Source organism: Oncorhynchus masou, chromosome 12, assembly GCF_036934945.1.
Source record: "Oncorhynchus masou masou isolate Uvic2021 chromosome 12, UVic_Omas_1.1, whole genome shotgun sequence".
NCBI classification, from domain to species: domain Eukaryota; kingdom Metazoa; phylum Chordata; class Actinopteri; order Salmoniformes; family Salmonidae; genus Oncorhynchus; species Oncorhynchus masou.
The window spans coordinates 32,184,758-32,202,178 of NC_088223.1; the positions used below are offsets into that span (position 1 = coordinate 32,184,758).

At 41.4% G+C, this 17,421-nt stretch overlaps 1 protein-coding gene across 2 annotated transcripts in view; it reads left to right on the plus strand.

Moving 5' to 3' along the window:
* Positions 1-4,302: 4,302 nt before the first annotated feature.
* The window catches only part of LOC135549860 (transcriptional repressor p66-beta-like), a 43,377-nt gene continuing 30,258 nt past the window's right edge, over positions 4,303-17,421 (plus strand). For both annotated transcript variants that reach the window (XM_064980214.1, XM_064980215.1), the window contains exon 1: positions 4,303-4,456. The gene's annotated coding sequence lies outside the window, so the exon portion shown is untranslated. The remainder of the gene's footprint in view (positions 4,457-17,421) is intronic.

The following is a 17,421-nucleotide window of genomic DNA, read 5'->3' on the forward strand; positions in this document are numbered from 1 at the left end:
AAATCAAAAGAAATCAGCCAAGACCTCAGAAAAAAATTCTGGTATACCCTTGGGAGCAATTTCCAAACGCCTGAAGGTCCCACGTTCATCTGTACAAACAATAGTACGCAAGTATAAACACCATGGGACCACGCAGCCGTCATACCGCTCAGGATGGAGACGCGTTCTGTCTCCTAGAGATAAACGTACTTTGGTGCGAAAAGTGCAAATCAATCCCAGAATAACAGCAAAGGACCTTGTGAAGATGTTGGAGGAAACAGGTACAAAAGTATCTATAGCCACAGTAAAACAAGTCCTTAATCGACATAACCTGAAAGGCCACTCAGCAAGGAAGAAGCCACTGCTCCAAAACCGCCATAAAATAGCCAGACTACGGTTTGCAACTGCACATGGGGACAAAAAAAATCCAGACTACGGTTTACAACTGCACATGGGGACAAAGATCATACTTTTTGTATAAAAGTCCTCTGTTAGTTCTGTTTGGCCATAATGACCATTGTTATGTTTGGAGGAAAAATGGGGAGGCTTGCAAGCCGAAGAACACCATCCCAACCATTAAGCATGGGGGTGGCAGCATCATGTTGTGGGGCTGCTTTGCTGCAGGAGGGACTGGTGCACTTCACAAAATATATGGTATCTTGAGGCAGGGAAATTATGTGGATATATTGAAGCAACATCTCAAGACATCAGTCAGGAAGTTAAAGCTTGGTCACAAATGTGCCTTCCATATGGACATTGACACCAAGCATACTTCCAAGGTTGTGGCAAAATGGCTTAAGTACAACAAAGTCATGGTATTGGAGTGGCCATCACAAAGCCCTGACCTCAATCCTATAGAACATTTGTATGCAGAATGGAAAAAGCACGTGCAGGTAAGGAGGCCTACAAACCTGACTCAGTTACACCAACTCTGTCAGGAGGAATGGGCCAAAATTCACCCAACTGACCCAAGTTAAACGATTTGACCCAAGTTAAACGATTTAAAGACAATGCTACCAAATACAAATTGAGTGTATGTAAACGTCTGACGCGCTGGGAATGTGATAAAAGAAATATAAGCTGAAAGAAATTATTTGTCGCTACTATTTTTCTGACATTTCACATTCTTAAAATAAAGTGGTGATCCTAACTGACCAAAGACAGGGAATTTTTACTAGGATTAAATCAGCAATTGTGAAAAACTGAGTTTAAATTTACTTGGCTAAGGTGTATATAAACTTCCGACTTCAACTGTACATACCATTGCACAACCCACTGCCTCGTGTATAATACAAAATGTAATTAAGTAGTCATGGAGGGAAATTACCACTCTAGAACACAAAGCAGGCTCATGAAAATGGCTTGACTTCCTGTCTTTGTGGGGTATTTTTGGGCAGCAGTGATAAGTCACTTCTGGGAAAGGCTCTGAATGTGTTTCAAAAATACAATACAGTACAGCAGTTAGAGAGATGACCGGGTGGCTATGGACTAACCTGTACCCCTGCACATTGACTCGGTACCGGTACCCCTTGTATATAGCCTTGTTATTGTTGTTTTATTGTGTTACTATTTTTCCTTTTGTTTATTTAGCACATTTTCTTACTTAGTGTTTAAAAACTCAGTATTGTTCATGAAGGGCTCATAGTAAAAACTCCCTATAAAGGCAGGAACATATTAAAAAACCTGGAGAGGAACCAGGCTCTGAGGGGTGAACAGTCCTCTTCTGGCTGTGCCGGGTGGAGATTATAATAGTACATGGCCAAGAATACAACAGCTGCTGTATTCGGCGCATGTGACAAATACATTTTTATTTTACTTGATATGATTTGGATCATAAAAATAAGGAAAGCATAGTGTCTCTATTTAGAGTAGGGGACATAACCAGGAACTGACCACTATTAAGGTTCACTTGACCCTGACAAACTGCAGATAGAGGATGTGTTTATATTCTGTGAAGATTTTCCCTGTAATCTTAATTTTATCTTTCGTAATTCTTTGGTGCCGGGCTGCAGGTAGCCTAGTGGTTAGAGCGTTGGGCCAGTAACTGAAAGGTTGGTGGATCGAATCCCCGAGCTGACAAGGTAGGAAATCTGTCATTCTGCCCCTGAACAAGGCAGTTAACCCAATGACTGTTCCTAGGCCATCATTGTGAATAATAATTTGTTCTTAACTGACTTACCTGGTTAAATAATATTTTTTTAATGTTTAAATGATGAGAGAGTCCAAAAAGAGAAAAGTAATCGGCAACAGATACAGTAAGAAAAAACTCAGATGTTTGGCAGATGTATTTCTCATATTTAGCCAGGGTTAAATAGATGCACAAACACACCCTGAACACGCACACAGACACACACACTCTAAAAATGAAAAGGTGACTGCAGTCATCATATTGTGTCCATAAAGAGTGGTGAAGCTTCTATTTTCACTATACAATACATAGAGACTGAAGAACCCTGAGCAAGAGTCAGCTTGGTTTTGAGGCATTACCTCATCCCATTGATTAATGTCAATTAGTGAACAAAGCTCCCTAACCAGGTTTCCTTGGCTACTCTTCGTGGTTAATGACTTTCGACCAAACAAATAACTTGAAGATGTGTGACCCTTTGGCCTTGCCATCATGAATATATCATTGGTTGATAATGTGAAATTCTATTTTACAGGACATGGCTAAGCCAGCTCAGGTTATAAGACTAATGTGACCCAGTTTAATATTTAATCGTGAATAATGAATTCTATATAGTGTAATATAACATTTATGGTAAATAAATAACAAAAAAACAGTGTCAAACCCATTATTTAAAGATGGTAAAACCTCAAGATTACATCACTGGGGTTTTACATGAGTAGCATATAGTCTTTGTGATTTTATATAACCGCCTGATAGGACTGTACAGTACATGTAGTATATTGACTGTATGGTTACATGTGTTGGCCAAGTGCCAAGCGAGGGTTTCTTTGCATGCCGCTAGAGGGCTCAGTTATTGCTGTTGCAAAACATTGTAATTGTTTTAACAGTGAATATCAACACAATCGCGATTAATATAGCGTAAACTGCAGCTCTGCAAGCCTGCATTGGGTTGCAAAGCTACCGGTAATATACCAAAGTGTTTCAATAGCGACACTATTTTAAACTACCTCTGCAAGTTGTCCAACTATTGACTTTTTCACAACTGCCACTATTTTGACTCCAAAACATTGACAACAAACACATATTTACATAGTAAAATCAATTAAATTGTGTAAAAAATATAAAGGATATGCTGAAAGCCTATATTTAGGATAATATTTAACAGCTTTGTCATTGAGAATTTTTAATTATCATCTTATTTATTTATTTCATATATTTTACATGTGATATGACCAGAGAGAGGGCCCGAGATAATTACAGACACCAGTAATAATCTGAAGTACCCAAAAGGGACACTACATGTCATGTGCTAGATTACATCAAATCCTTGAAAGATACCAACATTCTGGTAGTTTACTGGTAAACATCGAAAGTATCCAGTAATATACACTCACTTTTTTTGTAAAGAACAATATTGCTTGCCTTTTACGCACGGCCTAAAGTGGAGTTCATCAATACTTTGAGTCAAATCCATGCTTTAACAATCCTATTGTTGTTCCAAATATGCATATTTTAGTAAATGCAACATTTACTTTTGATTCGGGTATAGCTTGTTAAGTAGGTCAGGCATCTTATTGTTCGTGCCTCAACGCAGAGAGGCTATACATTATTGATCGTGTCATCGTTCATCCATTCGCTATCACAATAATCGATCTCATTTCTATTGTAGCCTAAAGGATAGGATACAGATGTGACATGATCTTGTCTATGAATATGCATTATACGTAGGCCTTGTATATATAGACTATATATTATTTTGACAATTCCTAAATTTGAAAAAGATACATTATAAAACACCAAATTGATTTATTTAATTTCCGCTTTTACGCATATGATTTACTGCGGTATAGACAGACTATCAAGCGTTTAATCGGGTGTTCTTCTTGGTAGAAAAGCTATTCTACAAGTCACGAAAATACTAGGTTCAAGATGAGTTGTAGAAAGGGCATTGTTCCTCGGAGATCCAGTCGATGGCCATCGCTGAATGAAGAGGGACTTAATACTGTTGTCCACTCTTATCTGTCAATGTAGTAGTACGCTTGCCTTGTACTGCGGACACGGCGCCCATAACAAGCCATTTAGTTCCCATCATTTCAGTGCTTTTTGTCCCCTCCCCTCTAGACATAGACAAAAACACACACCTTATAATAATAGGGGCGCGCCTCCGACACAGCCGCCGACCAATAACCCGTCTGTCTGGGCTGAGACCAAGGGGATGAGCGCTTGTTGAGGCCCAATCAGAGCTTTTGTGTTGCCTGCCGGTGCCTGGTCGTGAGGAGCTACTGCAGCGCTTCAGGATCGGAAAGAGAACCCTGAGCTTGTGGAACCTGAGGGGTAAAGGCGAGTCAGGTGAGTCCGAGGATATGGATGAGGCCTAGCTAAAATGGAATATCATTTTTGAAATTGCGGCGGCAGGATTTGGATTCTTACGGGTGGTAGAGTGAACTCTACTTGGGGTAGTAATAATCACATCCAACGTTATAGGGGTGACTCGGGGGTAAATGTGGCGCTAAGTCAAACAATACCATAGCATGGTTCGTATATTGATGCAAGTTTATTTGCAAGCCATCAACAACCAACGGTTGAAAGTGACTAATCAAGGTCTGGGATAATTTGATAGTCATTTTTTATACATGTCGCGCATTGTCATAAGGAACACATGTTAAAGAAACGAACGTTTTTAAAGAAATATCAAATATGCGGGTAATAGCAACATTGTAGTGAATGTCTCAAATCCGTTTCATTGTTTCATCTCGAGTCTCTAGGGGTTAACTCATATTGGCGGAGAATGCGCTGTGTGCGCCCGGCAGGCTACACAAGCAGTGCATGTGCACACGGTAAAATCCTCCAAATTTACCCACATTTTTCGCTTTAAAACCCCTTGTATTAAGATTATCCATGTGTACTACCAATGTAGTGGTACTTGTAGACACAAGACCAAGCGGTAGTTTCACAGAGCTGTGTGGAGAGCGCAGCGAGTAGCCAAAGCTAGTGTGCATTGTAGTTGATGGCTGTACAATTAGGGGAAAAATCCGAAAATGCATCAGCCATGTATGTAAGTGAGGACGTGCTCTCAACTGGTTCCATATGCACGCAAATGGCTGCCTGACGCTTGACATGTAAGACTTGAAATTTAATTCACGCGAATGTATGTATTGATTGTAACCAACGGGCAGCCACTGATAAACAGCAGTAGATGCCTAGATGGCGTTAGGAAAGAAACGCAAATTAGCTAATATGTGCTGGCTATTATTCTCGGTGCAGCAGAAAAGTCAATAGTGAGAGAGCGCCTAATTTATTTATATAGGTGGTTTGGGTAGAGCCAAGGCTACTGAACCGGGGCAAGCTGAACTGTCTGATACTCATGCAGCTTTGGCAACATTTCGGGGCCCATATGTAGACTCACTTCCCAGGCAGCTGTTGGAAGAGACTATATTGCAATATACATTTGTTCCCAATGAGAATAGTCCTAACCCATTATATTAGCCTATCGATGGTTAACAGATTGCCAAAATACTGAGATTGAATAAAATTTCAATTATTCTACTCTTCACTCATTGAATTACTTTCTAAGAATTAATCTGACCGCGGGAGCTCTAAGTGTCTATATAGGTCTAATTATATGCTACAGTTTACTGAACAATGTAAGGAAAAGTCTCAGCGGAATTGATGAAGACTGCTGTGAGTTGGAACACAGGTGGGCCCATTCTGAATGCAGGAGGACCCATTCCTAAAAGTTTCAAATATACCCTATGTCTGCTTTATTTTGGGGTCTCAACTTCAGAATTACACAGGGGTATTCAGGTGCAATGTCAAGTTATTTTTGAGTTAAAACTTCAGCCAAGAGGAAGTATTTTCTTTCAATTATATATCGAAAAAGAGATGCATAACCAGCTGTATCTTTACCAATCCAAGATATGCAAGAATGAAGGATAAACATCTAAACATGGATCCTGCATCGTGAGTCTTGTTGTCTGAAGATTTTATTTGTTTATTTACTTTTCCCTTTGTCTTTATAAGCCTACAATACATTTTTGAGATGTATTTCACCTGTGCTTTGTCACCCACCAGACACTCAATTCTACCAGAAAAAAATATAGAAGTACAGTACTTTCTGAGCCCTGGAAAATCCAGTGCTCATTGCTGTCTACCTTTCTCTCTCCCTTTCTCTTTCTCTATGAATGGAATTCTGCAGTCTATGAATGGTTGTCCCTGGTGTTGACCACTGTCGAGCAGTATGAATGGACGGTTATGCTTTGTCAATGATGGAACAGCCATCGCCATGTCCTCCAATGTGTATCACTCTACCATCCATCTGCTCCTTCCCACACTGTATTTGTATGGAGAAAGCTATGGCCCTGATCACACTCAACTACATGGGGTAGAAGAGGAATCCATTACAAATGTCTTGTAAAATTATTTTTTTGGGGGGGGGGGGGGTTAGCATATTTGTGAATGCTGTCCCTGATATAGAGCATCGATAGTTCATAATCAAGGAGGGTTTACTCAGTATAGGTAGTATGTGACATACAATGTTATTTATTTATTTTATTTATTTGCAGTTCTTTAACACAATTGATGTGCTCCAGCAGACTGGAGCTGCCATGAAGGGATTTCACAGTGTGCACACTTTTAATTTCCACGGTGCCTTATCGCAACTGACTGCCTGGTGTAGCAAGGCCCATCAGGCCTCCGTCACTCGTCCTCCTGCATTTTTGATGCGACGTTGTGCCAAGATTCAACTCTTACAAATTCCCATCGTACAGATTCAGTTCCACAAAGAAAGGTTGAGCTAATGCCTTGTTAAACGTTACACGGTTTGGTTTCTGTAGATGTGTATCATGAATGCAGTATTTCAGATCTATCACAAATCATGGCTAAGCCAGTCCCTTGGCTCAATAGAACCTACAGATACCATTTTTCTAATCCGTTAAAACTATCAGCCTCTGCATCTCATTTAAGGATAAGCAACTGCTTCCCCTCCTGGGAACAAATATGTTCCAAACAAACATGGCTTATAAGATTGTAGGCCTATATCAGACAAACTGGACAGTTTATGTAAGCTTTATCATTTTTGGAGGGAAAGATCACAACAGAATTCAATGTAAGTGGCCTTGGCTCTGCTTCAGCATCATTGACCTTGGTCAAAAGAAAAAAAGGTTAGAAAATAAACAGGCTGCCCTTTAAACACCCCCTTTGTTCAAACACAACAAAGTGACAGGCTCTAAATAAGCGACCAGTGCACCTGCGGTTGGGTAACAATAGACCAGGTGCCCTCCACTGATGTACTTAGGATCCAGCCACAATGACCCCTGATGAAAGGAGCATGTTGTGGTGGAGTACCTCGCATATTGACTATCCTAATATTGATATCATTACCTTTTTATAGGGAAGGTATTTTTCTCACACGGTGTGGGGAAAAAGTACAATGTTGATTGCACTTACCCATTGAGTCAAGACACTCAGTGCTTGTTTCAAGAGACCCTCGCTTTTGGTGTGTGTGTGATGACCCTACCACTGAGTTGGCATGTCCCGATTGACTCAATGGCCCTGGGTTTGGCAAGAGACTGGAACTCTCACAGATAAAGCCTGTGTGCCTTGACACCAGCTATTCACCAGCTGTTGGTTCCTGTACCCCTGCACATTGACTTGGTACCAGTACCCCATTGTACAGTGCCTTGCGAAAGTATTCGGCCCCCTTGAACTTTGCGACCTTTTGCCACATTTCAGGCTTCAAACATAAAGATATAAAACTGTATTTTTTTGTGAAGAATCGACAACAAGTGGGACACAATCATGAAGTGGAACGACATTTATTGGATATTTCAAACTTTTTTAACAAATCAAAAACTGAAAAATTGGGCGTGCAAAATTATTCAGCCCCTTTACTTTCAGTGCAGCAAACTCTCTCCAGAAGTTCAGTGAGGCTCTCTGAATGATCCAATGTTGACCTAAATGACTAATGATGATAAATACAATCCACCTGTGTATAATCAAGTCTCCGTATAAATGCACCTGCACTGTGATAGTCTCAGAGGTCCGTTAAAAGCGCAAAGAGCATCATGAAGAACAAGGAACACACCAGGCAGGTCCGAGATACTGTTGTGAAGAAGTTTAAAGCCGGATTTGGATACAAAAGGATTTCCCAAGCTTTAAACATCCCAAGGAGCACTGTGCAAGCGATAATATTGAAATGGAAGGAGTATCAGACCACTGCAAATCTACCAAGACCTGGCCGTCCCTCTAAACTTTCAGCTCATACAAAGAGAAGACTGATCAGAGATGCAGCCAAGAGGCCCATGATCACTCTGGATGAACTGCAGAGATCTACAGCTGAGGTGGGAGACTCTGTCCATAGGACAACAATCAGTCGTATATTGCACAAATCTGGCCTTTATGGAAGAGTGGCAAGAAGAAAGCCATTTCTTAAAGATATCCATAAAAAGTGTTGTTTAAAGTTTGCCACAAGCCACCTGGGAGACACACCAAACATGTGGAAGAAGGCGCTCTGGTCAGATGAAACCAAAATTGAACCTTTTGGCAACAATGCAAAACTTTATGTTTGGCGTAAAAGCAACACAGCTCTAAACCCTGAACACCCCATCCCCACTGTCAAACATGGTGGTGGCAGCATCATGGTTTGGGCCTGCTTTTCTTCAGCAGGGACAGGGAAGATGGTTAAAATTGATGGGAAGATGGATGGAGCCAAATACAGGACCATTCTAGAAGAAAACCTGATGGAGTCTGCAAAAGACCTGAGACTGGGAGGGAGATTTGTCTTCCAACAAGACAATGATCCAAAACATAAAGCAAAATCTACAATGGAATGGTTCAAAAATAAACATATCCAGGTGTTAGAATGGCCAAGTCAAAGTCCAGACCTGAATCCAATTGAGAATCTGTTGGAATAACTGAACTGCTGTTCACAAATGCTCTCCATCCAACCTCAAGGAGGAATGGGAAAAAATTTCAGTCTCTCGATGTGCAAAACTGATAGAGACATACCCCAAGCGATTTACAGCTGTCATCGCAGCAAAAGGTGGCACTACAAAGTATTAACTTAAGGGCTGAATAATTTTGCACGCCCAATTTTTCAGTTTTTGATTTGTTAAAAAAGTTTTAAATATCCAGTAAATGTCGTTCCACTTCATGATTGTGTCCCACTTGTTGTTGATTCTTCACAAAAAAATACAGTTTTATATCTTTATGTTTGAAGCCTGAAATGTGGCAAAAGGTCGCAAAGTTCAAGGGGGTCGAATACTTTCGCAAGGCACTGTCTATAACCTCGTTAGTTATTTTGTTACTTTTTTTATTTTATATATTTTTTCAGCAAATATTTTCTTACTTTAAAAAACAATCTGCATTGTTGGGTAAGGGTTTGTAAGTCAGCATTTCACGTTAAGGTCTACCTGTTGTATTCAGCGCAGGTGACATAAAATGTGATTTGATTATATACAAAAGCAGAGTCATGACAACACCATTACCTCAGACTTTCCTATGACAGTGTACAGGAAGCTCTCTGCAAAATATCAACAGAGAGTGTGCCACTTATTGGTCTGGAGAAGCTATGGTTCAGCGGCTTTTCCACTTAAGTTTTTATCAGAGATGATTTTATGAGGAGGTAGGGTAAATTAGGACGGTAGCTGTCATTTTTTTATTTAAAGGAGGTCAAATTTGCAGTTGTCAGTCGGCTTTGGTACCACTAGCTTTGCTATGTTATTGTCCAGCATTCAAGTAGGCCTATGTTATTTAAGCTCAAATACATTTGCAGTGCAAAAGGATTGTCATACCCAGCACACAGCCTGTGATATCTTCTGAAAGCTGCTTTGTCCAATGAAACGCCGTCCTTGTGTTTTCAGTCGTGGAAGAGGGACCCCATTTAAAATCTATGCTCATTTAGGGGTCCATACTTACTTGAAATTAAGATATAAACGCTCTCCGTTTTGAGGGGAGAGAAATCTGTATAATTACATCTTAATCAGGAAAATGAAGTTTATTTAAGAATCCGCCCAAGTGAAAATCCTTAGAGGGGGAGAAGCCTTGTCGACAGTAGATTATTGATTGATAAGTGCGATGTTAATGAATGTATGTGAAGTGTAGCAATAAACAAGGGATCCATCTCGCATAGCAACATGTGTAAAACAAAAGGAGAGTGCAGAAAAATGTGTCCTCGCAGGCTTCTATTTTTTTCTGACATGTCTAGTAACAATGTTTTTCAAACAATATTGCAGTTGATTCACAATGCGATTGTGCACATTGCAACCTGTACGGTAACTTAGTATTGAGAAGATCACTGTAATGCCGTGTTGGTTTTAGCCATTTTCTCGCTGTCCATAGGTCATGAAAGGTCAGCACAGCAAGTGATGTCCCCTTATTTGCATATATAGTTTATGGTTGAACCTTTAACCTATGCTGTTCCTTGAAATAATTAGAATTGAAACCAGTCCCGTTTCAAGTTGGTGAGTATCAATGAAAAAGACTTCAGTTTTAGTGAGAGCCAGGGCATTCCCAAAGAGGAGTGTTGAGGCATGCATTGTGGGATACCCTTGCTTGTAATGTGCTTTCTGTTTAGTGTAAGTCGTGAACCAAAAATGTGTAGGTTATATGAAATCCCCAACAGCTGCAGGCTATACATACTCACACATAGCCATTGGTTTACCGAAAACCATTGTTTGAATATGGAAGTGAGATGGGAAAGTAATTGGCTAGACTTTCCCACAGATATTACACAGGTATTGCATTGGCCTATTTGTTGTCAGTCAAAGAAAAAGGTACCTTTACTACTCACCTTGGAATGCCCCTTCTTTTAACGGGGCTTTAGCCAGCAAACCCAGAAGAATAGTATCAATTTAATTCAATAGCAGCATGGGATGTAATTGTTTTGCGAATGGGTCTCAAGAATGCTTGGTTTTGCATGTTAAGTGTGTATGTTTGGCGTCACGGCCTTGTTAACACCTGAATGGGGGTGGCTGTGTTGTTCAGTGGGCTTCACGCGAGGCTGATTAAACCCTGTGCAGAAACAATCAGCCCAGATGAATGGCTCCCTGCGACGCTTAATTAGCAGACCTCCCCAACGTTTTTGCTCGATAAGCAAAACGCAGCTGTGGAACTCATGTGGAACACGTGGTCGCCAAGCATCACCAGGTCCCAGATGACTCGTACCCTTTCAGACAACTGCGTACCACCCTGCATCTCACTGATGGCTTGCCTCCAAAGTAAGCAGGATTGGTGCTGGTCGGTCCCTGAATGGGAGACCAGATGCTGCTGGAAGTGGTGTTGTAGGGCCAGTAGGAGGCAGTCTTTCCTCTGGTCCAAAAAATTATCTCCCAATGCCCCAGGGCAGTGATTGGGGACATTACCCTGTGTAGGGTGCGGTCTTTCGGGTGGAACATTAAATGGGTGTCTTGACTCTGTGGTCACTAAAGGTCCCATGGCACTTCTCGTAAGAGTAGGGGTGTTAACCCCAGCGTCCTGGCTAAAGTCATACCATCATCGTCACCTAATCATCTCCAGCTTCCAATTGACTCATTCACCCCCCCCCCCTCCTCTCCCCATGTAACTATTCCCCAGGTAGTTGCTGTAAGTAATATTTTTTTTTCTTAGTCATCTTATCTGGTAAAATACCCAAATCTTGCTGTGCTGGAATATGTCTTTTGTTTTCACATTGTCCTTTCCAGCACAGTTCCAGCAAAGATGGTGGATGTGTAACCAGTTCAGCCCAGTACCGTTCAGCCCAGTACCGTTCAGCTCAATAGTGTGAACAGAGTAGCCTATAATTGGTTCGATCAGACAAAGTGAGACCTTTTTGAATGACTCCTTTCATAAGAACATTTTAGGTCCACAGGGGTCCTAATGCCACTGTGTTCTCTTGTGTTGAACCTCTGCCATTGTGTCAGTGACCATAAAGGTTAAATGCGTATGGCACCATGGTGGCTATAATTGGCACCGTTGTTCTGGATGAGTAGTTTTGCCTCCCAGTAGGCTTTCACAACATCCCCATTTCTGGGTATTCCCTTTTGATTAATTGTGTTTTTTGTTTGTTAAGAGCTTAAAATGAAAAGGAATTCACTTGCAAAGGTAGGCTGGGAGGTGTGTATGAAGGGGATGAGTTGGGAAAATGAAAGGCTGATGGACTGAAGAAGAAGTGGTGTCTATGCTTGGTCCGGTTATCATTTGCATGACACTCAAATTAAGATGGATTGACAGTGGGAGGAACATGGAGGGATAACAACAAGGTTACATGAAATTTATACTTTTTACATGACCCTGTATAAAATACTGCTTTATAGACTTGTAGCATCTCCATGTAGATGAGGAGACAATTATGCAACAGTACCCCCTCAGACTTGGGTTGACGAAGAGAGGGGGTGATGTGTAGGCAGGTTTTGTATGTAGGAATTTCTATATTGGACTCAAGAGTCTGAAGTGACACTATATATTGACATAAGAAACTCTTCCCACCTGTAAATGAGAAGGTGTTTCCCTTCTTTTAACACTTGCCAGATCCGGCAGGAACTAGAATCTCACATTTTCTTGCGGTAGATTGTGTGGCTGGTGTAGCTCTCCTTTTGTTGCACTGTGTACGTTTTCACATCTTTCAACAACAAAAAACTAATTTGAAAATTACTTAGACGTAGTTACGCCCGACAAAAATAATTTCAATTTTATGATGTGCCACGTGAATTTAATTGTCACTTTCTACAATGTTTTTTTTTTTGTCCACCAAAATATACCTTCCACAGAAATCATACCACTTTGACGCTGTGACCTTTTGTGGAACGCGTATCCTGCCACGGCTTTGGCCTTTTTCCGCTCTTTTGACCTTTTTTCCCCCAATGTTGAACTTTTCCCAATGTTGACAGTCAGGACGTGTCCTGGCTGTCATGTGTATCATTCCCTGTCATCCAAACACTGTCCCCTTCACTGATTTGTAGGGATGTCTGTGCTGTTATGAGTCAGTCAGAAAAGTAAAGTAGTAGTAACAGAATTGTTAACAGTGAACACCAGTCTAGTACACTTATACTGTAGTTTTTCATTTCTTTGCTCTCTGTGTCCTAGTGTAAAGAGAACTAAGACCAGTAGGTGAAGGAGACTCTGTCAATAACTATGCTTTTGTCTATGGCATCCATCTCAGATTCTCCTTCAGGACAGCGTTTCTCAATGTACAGTGCATTCATAAAGTATTCAGACCCCTTGACTTTTTCTACTGTTTTTTTATGTTAGACATATTTCTAAAATTTAAACAAAATACTCATCAATCTACACACAATACCCCATTATGACAAAGCGATTTTTGCAAATTTAATAAAAGCAGAAATACCTTATTTAGATTAATATTCAGAGCCTTTGCTGTGAGACTTGAAATTGAGCTCAGGTGCATCCTGTTTGATTGGAGTCCACCTGTGGTAAATTCAATTGATTGGAAATGATTTGGAAAGGCACACACCTGTCTAATTTAATGTCCCACAGTTGACAGTGCATGCAAAAACTAAGCCATGTGGTCGAAGGAATTGTCCGTAGAGCTCCAAGATAGGATTGTGTCGACACAGATCTGGGGAAGGGTACCCAAACATGTCTGCAGCATTTAAGGTCCCCAAGAACACAGTGCTCTCCATTCTTAAATGGAGGAAGATTGGAGCCACCAAGACTCTTCATAGTGCTGGCTGCCCGGCAAAACTGAGCAATCGGGGGAGAAGGGTCAGGGAGGTGACCAAGAACTGGATGGTCACTCTGACAGAGCTCTAGCGTTTCTCGGTGGAGATGGTTATCCTTCTGGAAGGTTCTCCCATCTCTGCAGCAGTCTACCAATACACCAGCAATAACATCTGCTAAACGCATGTATGTGACCAATAAAATATGATTTGAGTGGCCAGACAGAAGTCACTTCTCAGTAAAAGGCACATCAAAGCCCACTTGGAGTTTCCTAAAGGCAACTAAAGGACTGTCAGACCATGAGAAACAAGATTCTCTGGTCTGATGAAACCAAGATTAAAGTCTTTGGCCTGAATGCCAAGCGTCACGTCTGTAGGAAACCTGGCACCATCCCTATGGTGAAGCATGGTGGCGGCAGCAGCAGCATGCTGTGGGGATGTTTTTCAGCGGCAGGGACTGGGAGACCTGTCAGGATCGAGGCAAAGATGAACAGAGCAAAGTACAGAGAGATCCTTGATGAAAACCTGTGCCCCAGTTTGAGGTCTTGAGCGCTCTGGAAAAGATTCACCTTCCAACAGGACAATGACACTAAGCACACAGCCAAGACAACTCAGGAGTGGCTTAGGGACAAGTCTCAATGTCCTTGAGTGGCCCAGCCAGAGCCCGGACTTGAACCTGATCGAACATCTCTGGAGAGACTGAAAATAGCTTTGCAGCGACACTCCCCATTCAACCTGACAGAGCTTGAGAGGATCTGCAGAGAATGGGAGAAACTCTCCAAATACAGGTGTTCCAAGCTTGTAGCGTCACACCCAAGAAGACTCCAGGCTGTAATTGCTGTCAAAGGTGCTTCAGCAAAGTACTGAGTAAAGGGTCTGAATACTTATGTAAATGTAATATTTCAGTTTTTTAAAATTCTTTATAAACTAGCATAAACCTGTTTTTGCTTTGTCAATATGGGGTGTTGTGTGTAGACTGATGAGGGGGGAAAAACAATTGAATCAATTTTAGAATAAGGCTGTAACTTAACAGAATATGGAAGTCAAGGAGTCTGAATACTTTCCAAATGCACTATATGTGTTTGATTCCAGCACTAGCCCACCTGATTCAACTAGTCAATTCAGCCGTTGATTCATTGAATCAGGTGTGCTGATGAGTGGTGGAATGGAACAAATATGTGCAATGTTTGGGGGTCCCTGAGGACCAGGTCTGGAAACACTGTCTTCATGTGACTATATGTCATTCACCTGTGCTACTCACTAATGCTAACGATAATACAGGGCTATGTCCTCGTTGTCTTTAACCACAGCCCTCTCCCACTCATATGAGCATGTTTATGCACTGGAACAGATTGCTATTCTGCCCCTTGAGATATTTCCTCATCATTGTCCTTTATGGCAGCATCAGCTGACCATGATGAGAACTACAGTTTGCCTTCTGCGGTAGGGCACCTTTGTGTGGTGGTGGCCAGACCTCAAATATTTTCTGTTTGTGGTGTCAGCCCACAGAAGGCATCGGAAACGAGCAAGATGTTTTCAGATGCTCCGTCTTTGTAGCTCCCTTCTCTCTTCCTGTAACCTATTTTCACCTGGCCCTGTATAGTGGGATCTTGTGTTGTCCTTTTGTGTGTGAGTGTATACCAGTGAAGGATCAGAGGAGGAAGGGGAGGAACATCCTCCTCAGTGAATTTAATACACATTTAAATGGTAAAACATTTAAAGTTCTAAGTTTTAGATCACTATACTAAATATAATTACATGTCAACAAATAATTGATTAAAACACATTATTTGCAATGAAGGTCTACAGTAGCCTCAAACAGCACTCTGTAGGGTAGCACCATGGTGTAACCGGAGGACTGCAAGCTTCCCTCCTCTAAGTACATTGGCTTCAACACAAAACCTAGGAGGAATATGGGTCTCATCCCCATCCATAGACTTGCACAGTAATTTTGACAACTTCCAGAGGACATCCTTCAGCCTATTAGAGCCCTTGCAGCATGAACTGACATGTTGTCCTCCCAATCAAAGGATCAGAGAATTAATCTAGTACTGAAAGCATAGATACAGCTAGCTAGCACTACACGGTATAAATTGTGGTGAGGTAGTTGACTCGGTGAACAGTTTTTAACAAATTAATTTTCTTCCAAAATAAAGAAGCTAGAGATTTTTTTTTCTTCTGTTTGACACTCAGATTTACTAATTTAGCTAGCAAATGCAGCTAGCTAGTTTAGCACACTGAAACACCCTATTCAAACAGAGGGATGCTATGTTAGCTAGCTCGCTATAACTTTCCAACACAATACGGAAACTCTTCCAAGTTGAGGTAGGCTTTTGGTATTACTAAATAATTGCCACCGGGGCCGCCGTTGTAACTGCTTACTGTACAATAACTTTACTGTAGGATTGTAAAGGGTTTACTAACGCGTTAGTTCTATTACGTTACTTTAGCTAATATGGTGGAAACGATGTAGGCTGTGTGTTGCGGTTTGGCTTGGAAAGGTCTTTTCATCTGGTCAAATACAGCTGATTTGTTGTGCATTGAAGTACTCAAGCGAAGGGAGAATTTGAGACGAGAGATGTGAGACGGAATACAATGTGGCTGCTATGAAAGTGAACTGTGTGATCAGGGGTGTATTCTTTCTGCCAATTCTGTTGAAAACGTTTCTTAAATGGAAGCCAACCGCACAAAACGGGGATAAATATACCTAAATTTGTCCAATAAACTCTCGTTTGCAACTAATGATTACACCCTATATCAGCTAGATGCAGGCAAGAGAGTGCAAGGCATTATTGAATGTCACTGTCTGTCCAGTTCCCTACTCGGGTGCGTGGCCCGTCACCGACACTCATTTAATGTGAGCGGTTTAGAGACGCACTCTCAGGGCTACCGATCCTGTCTTTGAGCAGTCCCAGAGATCCCAATATTTTCAAACATGTTTGATTTTATCGGAACAAAATCTGCAATGCTCGTGTAGTGTAAGATGTGCAATGATAACTTTTTTGAGAATGGCGATCAGCAATAGCCAATGAGAGCTCGTCATAGAAGCCTGTGAGAGGTTGGTTCGCGTCACCCAGAATTTGTAGACTCTCGAGCAGGAGCCATGACTATTAGTATGTGTTTATACTTGCCTTTTAACCAAAGCGTCTAATCAATCTAATCACATCATTGTTTTTTCGCAAGACAGCATGGTGATATGGAGAGTCCTCATGACCAAGTGAAGAATCTTGTAGTGTGTGACACCCCGTCTGTGCCAGGTCGTGGAGCGTGCGCACCACTACGGTGGCAAGACAATCATACAGGAAATACGGTCACTTAATGTGAGAGGCTCAACGACGTTAGGATTTTGAAAATTGTGTAGTGTGCATCCGGCTTAAGAGTATCAGTTATGTGATTCAAGGGGTCAGGGTTCACAGGGTTTAATGTAGAAAACCTGCCTGTATGTCTGTTTGGTGTGATGTGTTTCTTGTGCCATTTGTGTGCATCTATAGGCATGTGTTGATGTCTTCACTGAAGACATCGATACCCTCACTGCCCCATTTTATAAATCTCACTGCTACCTCCGTCTCTCCAGATGGCCTATGTTCCAGCATTTTTTCCTATTGATTTTTTTTTGTTTAAACAACGTATGCCCCACCCTGTGGTCTGAAGTTCCGCAATGAT